General features: G+C 33.7%; 1 protein-coding gene across 1 annotated transcript in view; it reads right to left on the reverse strand.

Annotated features, from left to right (window-relative positions):
- LOC127969499 (cadherin-18-like) overlaps positions 1-17,142 on the reverse strand; it is a 201,280-nt gene that overhangs the window by 128,259 nt on the left and 55,879 nt on the right. The gene's annotated exons all lie outside the window — the stretch shown is intronic.

Raw genomic sequence — 17,142 nt, forward strand, 5'->3', positions numbered from 1 at the left:
TGCAGACATTAATTCAATCGGTTCTTCTTCTTTCCCTCCTTCCTCGGTTATGGGCATCAAAGTCAGAGCAAAACAAAGAACCATCATGGCTTCAAGAATCCTTGGGCATTGGCACCGCTGCTTCAGCAAATCTTTTTTTTTTTTTTTTTTTTGCCACCAATGTGCCTTCCAAAGATCAAAGAAGGGTCTATACATAGCATGCCAATGTGTGAATAAAAAAAAAAAAAAAAAAAAAAAAAAAAATATATATATATATATATATATATATATATATATATATATATATATATATATATATATATATATATATATATATATATATATAATAATAATAATAAAAAAATAAAAATGGAGTGTGCCTCCAAATGGAGTGTGTTCAGCCCAGTTTCATACTTTTCAATACTACATGCACAATACCAAAAAAGTAATTCCCTCACTCTTATGTCTTTTGAAAACCAAACTGACTTTTTATTCAGTGAACACAAAATTAGATGCTGGCGAGGATGTTCATGCTGCTCTTTTCCATTCAAGGAAAACCCTAAACAGTGACCACAGTGTTCTTTACACAAAGCTATTGAATGACTATAAGTAGTGTATAAGTATGAATACTGTTACTGTGCCCCATTCACTTTTACTGAGAAACCAGAGTGAACACTGTTAAATGTCTCCTTTTGTGGTCCACAGGAGGAAGTCAAGTCATGCAGTTTTAAAAAAGGACTAAAATTTCACTTTTTCTTCCTTTAACATGTATAATTTAACAAGCTACCTAATTTGATATAAACCACTTAGAAATATCACTGAACATAATTAAAGTCAGATGAAAACACAGTTTCATTAAAAGTCCAATGCGGAAAAACCTTTTGGGATCCAAAAGTCTGTGCACAACATCATAATCGTAAAAAATTGATTAATAATAACTGAACTTTTCGTGTCAGGACTCAAACAACATAAACACGTAACTTTTGGGTCTAAAAAGTACACTACTTTAAATACTTTAAATTGACATTCAGCTTACTGTCAAGAAAAAAAAAAATATATATAATGGTATCGATTATAACCCAAACAATCCATCAAATTTCTCAATTATGTAAAAACTACCATTGCTCACCCTTGTTTTAGGCCATGTATCTGTGTATTTTGGCAAGAATTTAAATTGCATTTGGGTAAAATAATCCAATTATATTTTTTTCTACACTGGCTAAACACTCTATGGCTCTCTTTTTAAAGTTTGAAATAAATTAATTATTGATTGTTATCAGATTTTAAATAGATTTTCAACCAGTAGCTATGACAAAAAATACTCTTGAGCAATTGTGATATTTTTTTTTTTATCTATAAGCAGCCACAATTAAAATTAGGTGAATCAACTTGAAAAAACAAAAACAAACTAAAAAAACAAAAACAAATCAAGCTTGGCCCAGCAAACATGCCATCAGATTCACCCCTGCAGAAAATGAACAGACAACACACTCTGAATCTGCCCCAGGCAACATCCATTCCTCTAACCTTCTACAGTCAGACATACTTTATGGGCAGCAACGGAGAACTTGGAAAAACAACCTGAAACAAATTCCCCCCAGTGTCACTTTCTCAGGTCATAAACTAGCATTGAATTCTATGGACCGCTTGTGTAGAAATAAATCTATCAAGTTCCTTTCTGCTTTCTACAATCGATCAAAGGCAAGCAGATTCATAAAAGACCTTGAAAAAAACAACAAAAAACAGTAGTGACTTTATTGATTTCATCTAGTAAGACGTTTCAAAATACTCAGGTTGTTTTTGGAGTGCTTCAAAAGAAAATTGTCATACAACAGTATGTGTATCCTGATTTGTTTTGGCTAATCACAGGTGCATCTCAAATTAGAATGTCGTGGAAAATTTAATTTATTTCACTAACTCAACTCACATTGTGAAACTCGTATATTTAAATATATTTAATGCACACAGCCTGTTTAAGTCTTTGGTTCTTTTAAGTGCAATGATTTTGGTTCACATTTAACAAAAATCTCAACAAATTATAATACTTCATAAGACCAAAAAACAAAAAAAATTTTGTGAATTGTTGGCCTTCTGGAAAGTATGTTAATTTACTGTACATTTACTCAATACTTTGCTTTAATTACTGCCTCAATTCTGCGTGGCATGGAGGTGATCAGTTTGTGGTACTGCTGAGGTGGTTTGGAAGCACAGGTTTCTTTCACAGTGGCCTTCAGCTCATCTGCATTTTTTGGTCTCTTGTTTCTCATTTTCCTCTTGACAACAAATATTCTCTCTAGGGTTCAGGTCTGGTGAGTTTGCTGGCCAGTCAAGCACACCAACACTACGGTCATTAAATTTTTTTTGCGCTTTTGGCAGTGTGGGCAGGTGCCAAATCCTGCTGGAAATTGAAATAAGCATCTTCAAAAAGCTGGTCAGCAGAAGGAAGCATGAAGTGCTCCAAAATTTCTTGGTAAACAGGTGTAGTGACTTCGGTTCTTAAAAAACACAATGGACCAACACCAGCAGATGACATTGCACCCCAAATCATCACAGACTGTGGAAAACATTTTAGAGAGAGACAATGCCATGCTTAGTTCTGTTTCTGTTCAGTTTCTGTGTTACTGTTCACCTGTGTTCCCCTGTTAATCTTTTCCCTTATGACGAGTTCACATTGCATGACTTTAGCCGTGATTTTCACTCAGCAACAGTTTTTATTTCGAAATCATCGAAATTTTGGGAATATTGGAGTCAAATCGATGCTCGTTCACGCAAGTGACAATCATGTCATGTGAATGATCAAAGACTCAATCGGAGAGAATTGCCGATAGTGTCATCGACGCCCGTTATATTACATATTGTAAAAAGGGACATATTATGTCTCCTTTAAAATAATCACATTATACCTTACGTATTATATTATACAAGCAAGGAGAATAAAACAAGCTCTGCTGCATGTCAGCAATGTCTAAAACCTCCCCTTAATGAATAAATGTTTGCCCAAAAAATATCAGTCTGACAGCTTTCATAAAAGTCGAACCTGTGCTTTGACCCCCAAGAAAGCCTCGGGTAGGGCTAAACTTATTGAATTTCACAATCTACTTTAAGGAACAGGTTTGGTTTTAATACTGGCAGACACATTTTAAAAATCAATCAAACTATAGTGTTCGCATACACAGTGAAATTGCCAATCATTTGTTTTGTCACCTTTTGTTAAATAAAAACATCCAAATGGAGTTTGATAACTTTATTTAGAATGCTGTCTAGCATAAATGCACTTTAAACTGTTTAAAATCAATTTGACTTCTTTGCATCCATTTTTTAAATGTGCAAGTCAACATCTAAATGCTCTAAACTGTAAACTGTAAGAAACATAAGAGTCTATCTATCCATCCATCCATCCATCCATGTTGAAGTCATGAATAAAGCCAGTAGCAGCATGTATTCTAGTAACAAAACACCACATGGGTGTCTTGAGCACTTCCATAATTATACCTATAATAATACCCTGTAATCACTCCTTGTGTTGATTCAGACTTTCTGTGTTTGCAAACAATAATATAATCTGCATGCTAAACAAATCAAACACAGGTATAACAGAGCAACACCAGTGCAATACATTTTGAAATGAAAAAGACTGTGGTTACATACGGAAGTTCTAAGCGGCCATCCATTATAATATTTTTTCTTCTTGTTTTCTCATTATAACGACTTAATTTTCTCGTTATCTCGACATAACGAAGTTTGTTTTCTCGTTATAACGACTTCATTTTCTCGTTTTCTCGACATAACGAAGTTCGTTTTCTCGTTATAACGAATTAATTTTCTCTAAGAAGTTACAAAACTGTGGCACTATAGACCTGAATATAACTGATAGGGTGTTGTACACTATCCACTTTACTGTACGCGGACCTTCCTCGTAATCGCTATAATTTGTGCAGTCTTCATTACTGACATTTAATTAATTCATAAATGTTAAATGCTTGAATCAATATGAATATTTTGTGTATTAAGTTCCTGCTAGATGCATGAGTTTCACCAACGCGTTCTGTGTCATAAAATAACTGCTTATCAAAACCAAGGTTGACATCACTGTATTCTGTTTATCTACAGTAGGACGGGATTTAACGATGCAGGCTGATGTGCTTCTTTTCCTTATAACTAATCTTTATTGTTAACCATATTGATGAGAAATGTGATGTATATGTAAAATCCATAGGCTAATTCAATTCAGTTTTGTTCTATAAATGTTGTAATCGTTTTTTTTTTCTACACACACACACACACACACACACTACACATGAACGCTCTTTTCAAACAGAAGCTTGTAACACACATGATATCTGCCACATCATATAATGACTACTACAAATTACAAATTATATATAATTTTATTTCAAATAAAGGGAAAATGAAAAGTGAGTTTAATCCAAGCAGCTCTAATTTCGCGGTGTTGCCATTTTAACGTTAATTACAAAAACAAAACGTTCGTTGTACTGTCTCTGGAAAAATCAACAGTGATTGATCAGCCTTTATTTATATACAGTATTGTAGACCTTATTACCTAGGCAAAACTAAATTTGCTGAAAAATAGGCTACAGTAAGAGCACTTGCATGGTTGTCCATCAGATGCCTGTCAAAGTTGAGTTCGTTACTATAGCAACAGCAAAACTGTCATGTCGTTATAACTAGAAAACAAACTTCGTTATGTATAGATAACGAGAAAAAAAAGTCGTTACAACGAGAAAACGACTTTCGTTATGTCGAGATAACAAGAAAATTAAAGGGGGGGTGAAATGCTATTTCATGCATACTGAGTTTTTTACACTGTTAAAGAGTTGGATTCCCATGCTAAACATGGACAAAGTTTCAAAAATTAAGTTGTACGTTTGAAGGAGTATTTTTGTTCCCAAAATACTCCTTCCGGTTTGTCACAAGTTTCGGAAAGTTTTTTTCGAGTATGGCTCTGTGTGACATTAGATGGAGCGGAATTTCCTTATATGGGTCCTGAGGGCGCTTCTGCCGGAAGAGCGCGCGCTCCTGTATAGCGAGGCTGAGCAGCACAGACATTTCACTGATCAGAGCGATTCACTGATCAGAGCGAGAGCGTCGCGAAAAGTCACAAAAGAAGTGTGTTCTTGGTTGCCAGGGCAAGACAACCCTGCACAGATTACCAAAAAAAAAGTATACTGTATTACTGACTGTAAGCCATGGTTTGTTTTGGATGATGGGTTTTCCCTCACGGTAATGTCACAGCTTCCACATGCTCTCAACGCAAAAGCCTATTCGCACTCGTGATTCTTTAGCTCCGCCCACACGTCACGCCTCCAGCCGGTCGTGTTTTTCCGGGAAAAATCGGTACAGACTATCTTTCTCTTATGAATATAATAAAACTAAAGACTTTTTGGATTTATGAAGGATGCAGTACTACTCTATATGTACTCAAGATTAACAGGATATTGAGTGAAAACGAGCATTTCACCCCCCCCCCCCCTTTAAGTCGTTATTACGAGAAAATAAAAAGGAAAAAAAAATTATAATGCATGGCCGCTTAGAACTTCTGAAGTTACCTCTGAGCCAACGTAAAATGCTTTCGGCTTGTAAAATCATTACAACTATTCAACATGAGCCACGATTACACTGGAGGTCTGCTGCATCACACAACAGACGCCAATAATCTAGCGGTTTTGAACGCATGAGGACGGTGACCTGTGTGAATGGCACCTCAGGGTGCTTTCACAATCAAGGCTTTTTCTGCGGATCCGAATCAGTTTGACACTTAATGTTGCACTGAAAAAAAAAAAAAAAAGTGTTTCATAAACTCAAATGTGTTAAAACTTTTGGAGGTAAAACAAAGGCAAAACTAATAACACTAAAAAATTGTATAGTGTGTATATTTAAAGCAATAACCAGCTGCTTAATAAACAGTATGCAAACATACTGTGATTTAGACCCAACATTATGAAGAGAGACCTGTAGAGATAAAGGTTTATGTCTACAGGTTTCATCCTGCTGAAAATCCAATGACATTTCACTTGCAAATGCATAAAAGCTGTTGCTGATATGAATATGCATGAGAGTACCACACGCTGGAAATAAAGCCAGGCACTTAAATATCAATAGCAGTGGAGGTCTCTGGAAGTCTTGTTATAATTAGCTTTTAACGAAGACACAAGTGTCTGCCGGCATTTGAGGCATAAAGGAATGGAGGAATACTGAATAGAGTTGCATTCTCGCGCCGTAGACTTCATTACGCCAACTGCCAAGCATGAATAGGACTTATCGAAAAATACATTTTTTCACACCCCTCATGAATAAAGAAAGATGTTTTGCTCCCTGAAACATAAAATCCTAATCAGCCTCAATATTTGGACCCCATGTGACAGTAAAACAGAAGAAAACATTCATTTGCATAGTAAACGTTGAATAAGATGGGCATAAAATGGCTACAAAATGTATAGACTTAAGAATTTGCATTTGAATAATTTCCCAATGAGACGATTAAAAGAATGGTCATGCTGATCTTTTCATATTGAAAATATGAAATATTCCAGCTATTAGAAATGAATATTTAAATTAATGAATTGAAATATATTCATATACACAAATAATATATATATATATATATATATATATATATATATATATATATATATATATATATATATATATATATATATATATAATTTGTGTGTATATATATATATATATATATATATATATATATATATATATATATATATATATATATATATATATATATATATATATATATATATAATTTGTGTATATATATATATATATATATATATATATATATATATATAAATAACTATATATATATATATATATGTAAATTTATATTATAAAGTGTTATTATTAGTAGTAGTATTATAAAATACTGTTAATAAAAAAAAAAAAAAGTATATTAAAAAAATTATAATCAACGGCTACGTCAACTGTTTGGTTACCAATATTCTTCCAAATGTCTTATTTTAGGTTCAACAGAAGACAGAAAGTTAAACAAAATGAGGTTTGCATAAATAAATGACAGAATTTTCATTTGTGGGTGAACTATCCCTTTAGACGGAGAGGAACATAAGAAACTAAATGGTCCAGAAATGAGTCTGTGATACTCAAACCCATTCTGAACTTAATCCAAAGTGCTTTATCATGCTTATATATATATATATATATATATATATATATATATATATATATATATATATATATATATATATATATATAAATGACCTTACATCACCTCTCATCTCCATGGAAGAAGTGAGAAACTATAGTTGGCCTTTTGCACTTCCTCTTATCGTCACAGAATAAAAAAAAAAAAAAAAAAAAACTTCTGTATAATTAAATGAAAGTCCTTTTCGGCCTGTGCAGTACATTACATTCTTGTATTCTGGCCAATACAATCTTGGAAAATCACAATTTGCCTTCAAAACAACTTGATCGCACTACTAGAGCGGAGGAAATTCAATAGCAAATTTAATAGAGTCTTTTTTTTTTAGCCAGGCATCTTGAATGCACATTTATCAGCACATATACAGTATGTGTGTGTGTGTGTGTGTGTTGGGGGTGGGGGGTTCTTACATTATGAAGACCAAGTATAGCAATAGCATAAAACATTGTCACCTAAACCAAACAGCAAAAGACAATTTAAATAAGTAAATAAATAATGCAAAGCTTCACAAAAATAAGGTTGATGAAATAATGTTACATCTTCAATGTTAATGAAAATGTAAAAAAAAAAAAAAAAAAGAGGGTTAAAAGGGATTCCCCAAAAATGTTGATATGTAGAAAATAATTAATGTCATGGCATGTCATAAATTTTGCACAGTTTGCAAAGTTTTCAGTATTTGTAGATTATTTTTCCACATGATTATGGTATACTGAAAAACAATGATAAGCATATCATACGTTTTAAAGACTTTTACAATAAAAAATATATTCATACCCTGAATTTCGCTCTGGCATGCAGGATATTAGCTGACACTTATGGGTCAAATTTTATGATGATCCATTCTTTCCGTATCAGTTCTCAGAGTTTCTGCTTGTCCACTCACCTTTTGTTGACTGACCACAGGTTCTCTATGGGATTGAGATCAGATCCAAAATTCCAATGTAATGAATTTGATATGAGGTTCCAGTGGCTTATATAGAGCACAATCTAATTAATATGATGGTGATTTTACCTGCCTAGTACTCATTCACACTTTATTAACTTACGCACTTATTTATCATGAATCAATCATGGTATGACCTCTTCAGAAAAAAAGATGTTGCTAACATGACCACCACAATCACATCTGTCCAACATGAGCGATTAACACAGAAACATTCACAGTGGCCTAACACAAGACTTATGGCGTTTTCAGCAGATGTAATCAGAAGTACACCTCCTCTGATGCGCTTTATGACTGCACGCTCACGTTAATAACACACATTCATCTAGCGTTTCTGAGCCCATGCAGCCCACACCACCTTCCCATCATCTACAGCTGAACAATGCGCTTTTTATTCCTGTAATGTGATTTGGATTGCCAACGGGACTTTACTGCTTATAACGCTGTTCGCTGATGGACCATTTCACTTAGTGATTGATCCAGGTATTACGATCGGTATGTGCATAGCATTGTGGGATGTGATGTGGCACTAATGCTTACGCAGTCATTACAGTTTAATGCTTCATAGGTCATTGGCTTGTCTCACTTGACCTGCTCACGATGCACAAAAGGTCAAGTTATCACAGAGGCCAACTATGAACAGTTGAAAACACACCAATCCATCAAGAAATCAATGAGCAAATCATTAAAAAGAGGAAGTGTTGCTTGAATGTGATGTATTGGGGTTGTTGTGGTGCCTATGAAAGGTTTATTTTGTATTTAACTCTTTGATCTAAATCAAGAGACTGTAAAAGGCAAAGCATTGTGTAAATCCAGTATAGCCTAGGTAAAGTCACTTTTGCTGTTCAACAGAGCAAGATACATAGAAAAAATGAGATGTATTGTCCGTAAAGCATCGGTTACTTTACAAATGACAAAACAGAATGGCCAGAGGTGTTATATATATATATATATATATATATATATATATATATATATATATATATATATATATATATATATATATATATAAAGAAAGTTCCGATAGATTTCATAATTACAAAGAAAAAGCAATAAATATAACTAAACTTGACATTTTAAAATAGAAACACTGAAATAGTATTTTTTGTGAAACATACTTCTACAATCTCCAATAAGTTTTATTTGTGAATAAAAAAAAAATCCTTCCTTTGAAAAATCCTTCCTTTGATAAAAACAAAAAATCATCATAAATAAAAAAGGTAATTCATATAGAAATATGGATAAAGGGTCAGAGGTAACAAGTCATGTTGTTTTGTACGCAACATCATAAATGTCTGTAAAAATATCTCCACTATAATCCACACGCACATCCGATGGTTAATTGTAAATGGTTAAAAATCGGCTGCAGCAAAGCAACACCCTCTGAATGATCAGCAGATAAAGAAACCACCGCAATCAGTCTCGAACAGTGAGTTTAACTGACTGATAGAAGCCATGATGACAGACAAATGAGCACAAAAACAATGAAACTTTCTCCCTAGATGAAAAGAAACTGCTCTTGACATTTCATCAGGAAGCCATGATTATATACGGAGCGACACGGCTGGTGGAGGCAGATGTAGGAGCGTGTAAATAAGGAAAATGAGACCCCAGTGATGGCTGGAATGGTTGTGTGTGTGTGTAACACCTGTCTCTATTCACAGCGGTCAATCTCTGCTTGACTGCACTCAGGTCTGTAGAAATGCTGTGAGTTCATGAGGTTACAGAAAGCTATGTGTGTCTTGTTAGCACTTGTCTGTTCATGTCAGTGTAAATGTGACTGAACTAGCCTGTGTGTGTGTGTAGCAGTGGAAAAGGGATTGCATAATAATTGGACTCAGGAAATAGGGAAATCTCATGATACCACTTTACAATATCCGCAAAATGTAAAAAAAAAACAAAAAAAAAAAAAACACTTGTTACATATATAATAATATAGAAGAATGGATATCCTATTCCATATTAACATATCAAAAGCATATATATATATATATATATATATATATATATATATATATGTGTGTGTGTGTGTGTATGTGTGTGTGTGTGTTGCACTCACACATATTTAGTTACTGCTCCACCAGCATTACATCTTAATTTGTGCGAAAGAAATGACAATGCAATTACATGGAGAAAGATACAGAGAGTAGAAAAATGTCATCAGAAATAAGGAATACTGGACACTCATTTGCCAAGCAAGACAGCAGAAGAAACCTAGACCAAGAGCTCACCAGGAAGATAATTAAAAAAAGCTTGTGACGCTGGCAGAATTTATTTTAGCAATTATCTCAAGCTTGAAGGGGGAGACAGTAAGTCTAATTGCCGAACGCAAATATAGCCGACATCCCTCGCCTTACTTTTGTCCTCACCCACTCTAATTTGTCAGCAGAGCTGACACAGCCTTGGTAAATAATAGAATAAATAAACGGTGGATGAAAAGGGAGAATTAAAAAGCTGACTTCTCAAGGGCAGGTCAGAAGTGTCTCCTGACTCTCCTCTTTAAAAGAAAGATTCTCAGACTCACAGTAAGTGCAACTTTCTTGGTGGTCGTCCTGTGCATATTAAAGCAGCAGTGCAGCCGGGTGCACACTGTACAATTTTTGCCATCATTTTGACATCTGAGACCAAATTTTTTAACTGTAAAAAAAAAAAAAATATGTATTTTGACGTAGAGCAGTCCAATGCTGCTGACAGGATTTTGATCAGAAATATACTTATGCTATCATCCTAATGACACGCACAGTAAATAACAACTTCAATTTCAAGATCCACGCAAAAAGCTATCCTATAACTTTAAGAGCCACATTCCTTTAAGACTTGAAACTGGTGGAATAAGTGTATTTACGCTGATACATTTGGCAGGTGCTTCTCCTTAAGTCAGTTTAGGTGCATTTAAGGTGTGTATTTTATGAGTTCATGCATTCTCTTGGAAAGTGCAATTTTATATAATAATATCCACAATATTCATTTAATCCCAGACATATACTAAGCCAAACTCTTGACCTAATTACACTATAAATGTAGAATCTGTTTAAGACAGGGCTTTATCTCACTTTGCAAAATAACCACTGAGGGCCTTATTTAATCAAAAACATATGCAGTTATTCTTAAATTAATGCATTAATGTCGGCACATACTGTACAACAGCCTCAAAATGTTTAAACACTTGAGCTACTTTTTAAAATGTGTGAATATCAATGCATTACATATCAAACCAGGTTGCATTTCATTGCACACAAAGATGTTTGGTGAAAGATGTCTACACAGTTAATAAGAATAACTTGCCCTGCCCCACCAAGAAAAAAGCATTTGAATTTTTTTTTTTTTTTGCATTTCTTATCTCCTTATGTCATTAGTTACCACACTCAATGTATTTTTTTTTCAACACGTCCCATAATTTTTAAAATATCGGCCTCTACCAAATGGTTGATGTGTCACTTTATGGCAAAAGTATCGGAATTCATACACATACTATGGAAATCAGAAAATATGAACTATAATGAATGATCAGAAAGTTATATTTCTCAGCAAATAGTACATTCTGACAGCAGAAAGGATTATCTGAAAACATTAGCTTAGCTTTTCTACGTTTACCATAAAGTGACAAATCAACCATTTGGTTGAGCAGGCAGTTAAAGGGTTTTAAGATTATTTCTTGTTATAGAATTTTCGTTTTTTTTTTTTTTTTTTTTTTTTTTTTCTAAAAAACAACCACAAACAAACAAAAGAAAACACACCTCTAGAATCATTTGATTGCTCTTGGTTTGTTATTTTGCATCATGCATTTTTCATTGTGGTTTGGTATCCAAAAACTTGTCGGCCGCAGAACGGAACCAAGAAACACACGGAGCACTGTTACACAATTTCTGTCTGAAACATGAAATTATTTTGTGATCATTCATAGTTCTTATCATTGGTTGCTCCTAAACTGAAAATTTGAACAATGAAAATTCTACAACATCAAATTGGAAATCGGTTTGCTTAAAATGCATGAACTAATCTGTTCCAACAAACTTTTGGTAAAACTGGAAAACCTGCACTGTGTTTTAACAACATAAGCATAATTCTCATCCAAAACAAGATGTGATATGAGTGTGATACTAGGCTACATACATACACTACCAGTCAAACATTTCTGAACAGTAAGAAAGATCCAATAGAAAAATCCAACGATCAGCTTTAATTTGAAATAATATTCCAAATTGAAGAGATATAATATCAATATTCATAATGTATAAATATAACTTACTATAAAATGATCGATATATTTTCAAAATGCATGTTTAAATCAGTATAGAGAATAATCACAATTCATTAAAAATATATATTTTTAATGAATTGCTTTCATTGATATAATTTGTTATTAAAAACATGTATTCAAAATATGTACATTTACTATCAATATTCAAAAATATGCAACAGTGTGATTTACTCAAGATGTAAATAATTTAATATAAAATATAATTATCAATATTCTAAGTATCAACATAATTCACTATAAAATGATGTAAAAACATGTATTTCAAATGTATTAACATAATATCAAATGAATATCAAAATGATATTGCATATTAGCTGCATAAATTCCACTGATTAAACTGATTCCACTGTCTTGCACAATATTTGTACACTATGTCAATTAAGTGTATTCAATTCAAATATAGCTTCATCAGCATTGTAAACACTGCTGAAATCAACAGTGAATTATGAGTTGTTGTCTACGTAGACCGTACCAAATCCATCACATTATGCCTTGTATGGCAGCTTCCTGTGTAGACAGCAAAGCAGTTATGCTCGGTTATGAAACAATCCAGATAGATCCTGTCAGTTCTGTCAATACCACTGACACACAGAACAGTCGTTGAGTGACCTTTAACCTTCACACCTGGACAAGACTAATGTCCCCAACATGTAATGTTCTAATACAGTCAACCATCTCTCAAAAACCCTGTTCAGTTATTGCTATTCAATTACATAAGCAACCATTTATGAAGCAAACGCAGTCATACTTTATGTATCAACTTGCCCTACAGCTTGAGCTTGACTTTCTTTTGTCTTTGCTCAACGGATAATAAATAAATAAACAAATAAAAGAACGAATCTGCAAATGAATGAATAATGCCACCATCTGCTGATGCCAATCTAAGACCCCATAAAGTTGATTTCTCCTCACGCCTGTGCGGAGATATACAGAGAAGCGGACCTTTCAAAAGCCATCACGTCTTTGCTAAACGGCAGCCATACTTCACATAAATGCTTCAGTCACCTTCTTGCCTTGTTTTGTGTAACACAAACAACCAATGCATATCTCCATCCACTTCCTCCACACTTTATAGTGCTTCGTCCTTTGAAAAGTGGTTCAAAGACAGCAAGCAATAATCCACAATCTGTTATGTTTCTCCAGGAACAGGCTGGCATGTTTGGTGTTTTTGTAGGTGATTGAGACTCAAGCAGTTGGTGACATTTACTGCCAGTGATCTGACAGAATTATTAGCATAATCCAAGAAATTATTTAATCACTATTTGCACTATTTTTTGACACAAATGTGAGCGATTGACTTATATATATATACAAATATATGCATAAAAATCAAGTCAAAAAGATTCTAAGCTTAATTTTATATATATAATATATATATGTCAATACTGTCTACTGTCAATACATATATATATATATATATATATACAGTATTGTTCAAAATAATAGCAGTACAATGTGACTAACCAGAATAATCAAGGTTTTTCGTATATATTTTTTTATTGCTACGTGGCAAACAAGTTACCAGTAGGTTCAGTAGATTCTCAGAAAACAAATGAGACCCAGCATTCATGATATGCACGCTCTTAAGGCTGTGCAATTGGGCAATTAGTTGAATTAGTTGAAAGGGGTGTGTTCAAAAAAAATAGCAGTGTGGCATTCAATCACTGAGGTCATCAATTTTGTGAAGAAACAGGTGTGAATCAGGTGGCCCCTATTTAAGGATGAAGCCAACACTTGTTGAACATGCATTTGAAAGCTGAGGAAAATGGGTCGTTCAAGACATTGTTCAGAAGAACAGCATACTTTGATTAAAAAGTTGATTAGAGAGGGGAAAACCTATAAAGAGGTGCAAAAAATGATAGGCTGTTCAGCTAAAATGATCTCCAAAGCCTTAAAATGGAGAGCAAAACCAGAGAGACGTGGAAGAAAACGGAAGACAACCATCAAAATGGATAGAAGAATAACCAGAATGGCAAAGGCTCAGCCAATGATCACCTCCAGGATGATCAAAGACAGTCTGGAGTTACCTGTAAGTACTGTGACAGTTAGAAGACGTCTGTGTGAAGCTAATCTATTTTCAAGAATCCCCCGCAAAGTCCCTCTGTTAAAAAAAAGGCATGTGCAGAAGAGGTTACAATTTGCCAAAGAACACATCAACTGGCCTAAAGAGAAATGGAGGAACATTTTGTGGACTGATGAGAGTAAAATTGTTCTTTTTGGGTCCAAGGGCCACAGGCAGTTTGTGAGACGACCCCCAAACTCTGAATTCAAGCCACAGTACACAGTGAAGACAGTGAAGCATGGAGGTGCAAGCATCATGATATGGGCATGTTTCTCCTACTATGGTGTTGGGCCTATTTATCGCATACCAGGGATCATGGATCAGTTTGCATATGTTAAAATACTTGAAGAGGTCATGTTGCCCTATGCTGAAGAGGACATGCCCTTGAAATGGTTGTTTCAACAAGACAATGACCCAAAACACACTAGTAAACGGGCAAAGTCTTGGTTCCAAACCAACAAAATTAATGTTATGGAGTGGCCAGCCCAATCTCCAGACCTTAATCCAATTGAGAACTTGTGGGGTGATATCAAAAATGCTGTTTCTGAAGCAAAACCAAGAAATGTGAATGAATTGTGGAATGTTGTTAAAGAATCATGGAGTGGAATAACAGCTGAGAGGTGCCACAAGTTGGTTGACTCCATGCCACACAGATGTCAAGCAGTTTAAAAAAACTGTGGTCATACAACTAAATATTAGTTTAGTGATTCACAGGATTGCTAAATCCCAGAAAAAAAAAATGTTTGTACAAAATAGTTTTGAGTTTGTACAGTCAAAGGTAGACACTGCTATTTTTTTGAACACACCCCTTTCAACTAATTGCCCAATTGCACAGCCTTAAGAGCGTGCATATCATGAATGATGGGTCTTGTTTGTTTTCTGACAATCTACTGAACCTACTGGTAACTTGTTTGCCACGTAGCAATAAAAAATATACTAAAAACCTTGATTATTCTGGTTAGTCACATTGTACTGCTATTATTTTGAACAATACTGTATAAAGGGTATAGAAATTCATAGAACTTCTCAAAGCAGATATCGGTTCACCGTTGCTGTCTGTGAGACGCGGCTCTGAATGTGTGTTCACCTCTCACTGCTGTGTGTGTGCACTTGGTAGGGTTAAATGAGCACCAATTCAGAGTATGGGATACCATACTTGGAAAATGTAAACTTGGACTTTCACTTTCTCACTTGTTTATACCTGCATAACAATTATTAAAATAGATGTTTCATTTCATAAAGTATGATTTGATTTCAAAAAGCACATTCATTTTGTGCATTTTTTATTTTTATTTTTTCAGTTGAACAAAAGACACATTTTCCCTGTATATTTCATCAAAATTATAGATTTTTCTTGTATGCCAAAAAATCATTAGGACATTAAGTAAAGATCATGTTCCATGGAGATATTTTGTAAATTTCCCACTGTAAATAACAAAATGTTATTTTTGATTAGTAATGTGCATTGCTAAAAAACTTCATTTGGACAACTTTAAAGGTGATTTTCTCAGTCTTTGTTGCACCCTTAGATTCCAGATTTTCAAATAGTTGTATCTCTGCCAAATATTGTCCTAAAATTTTATTATTATTATTATTATTATTATTATTATTATTATTATTATTATTATTATTATTATTATTATTATTATTTATTTATTTTGCTTTTAGATGATGTTTAAAACTCTATTTCAAAAATGTACCCTTATGAATGGTTTTGTATTCCAGGGTCACACATTCAGAAATAATCTGAATTCATTAAAATGCATTAAAATTCAAACAGTTTCAAAGACTCAATGTTCTGGTGACCAAAGAGATCATAAACCGCACAAACACAGTGGTTGCCAATTATTTCCATTTCTTTGGCTGTTTTAAATAAATATTAAGTATAATGGTTTGACTGTCATGTTAGTTCAGCGCAACGTACAAAACCATAGGCTATATAAATCTTGATGAAAGAAATGATCTAAGCCATAATTACCTGTGAAATATGAACTTTGTAGGTTTAAATAAGTCATGCAGAATAAAAAGTGAGTCCAATTACTTGTTTCCAATAGAACCAAAGTACAAATCACTAGAAATAATGATATTAATTCTGTAATGAAGCACATTTTCCCCAAATAGATTACATCCCTGTATGTTGAATAAAATTGTCAGCTTCAATAGGCAGTTAGAATTTCCTGTTCTCAACTATTTCGTAAATCTGAGTGACATGCTACAATTTAGTGCTGACAAATACTTCTATTACAGATCATTTACTAAAAAATGACATCATATTAGCCACCCTACTGTCATCACATTGACATCAGTAATGCATACTAAACTACAGTCTAATACTATGTTTGTATTGTTTTGCAGCATTTTGTGCAAGTTCAAGAATATAATAATTTACTCGCCCATAATACCCTTTTAGTGCCTATAATATTGGATGAATTATACTTTTTATTACCACATTACTACGCTAAACATGTCTAATTCAGTCTTGTGCCAGTCTGAGTAAACTGAATGTGTTCTCAGATAGACATATTGTACTTCTAGTGCTCATTGAGTTCATAGATGCAATTAAGCAGTATTTTCCTCTCCTTTCAAAAACACATCCAGAGAGCAAGGTTTTTAATGTGCCTCATATTGTAGACTGATGGAAAATTCCCCTGCAATAATAAACAATACGCTGTCTGTCCCCATTCAATCATGCATTTTAGGAAAAT

The sequence above is a fragment of the Carassius gibelio genome, chromosome B12 (assembly GCF_023724105.1).
Source record: "Carassius gibelio isolate Cgi1373 ecotype wild population from Czech Republic chromosome B12, carGib1.2-hapl.c, whole genome shotgun sequence".
NCBI classification, from domain to species: domain Eukaryota; kingdom Metazoa; phylum Chordata; class Actinopteri; order Cypriniformes; family Cyprinidae; genus Carassius; species Carassius gibelio.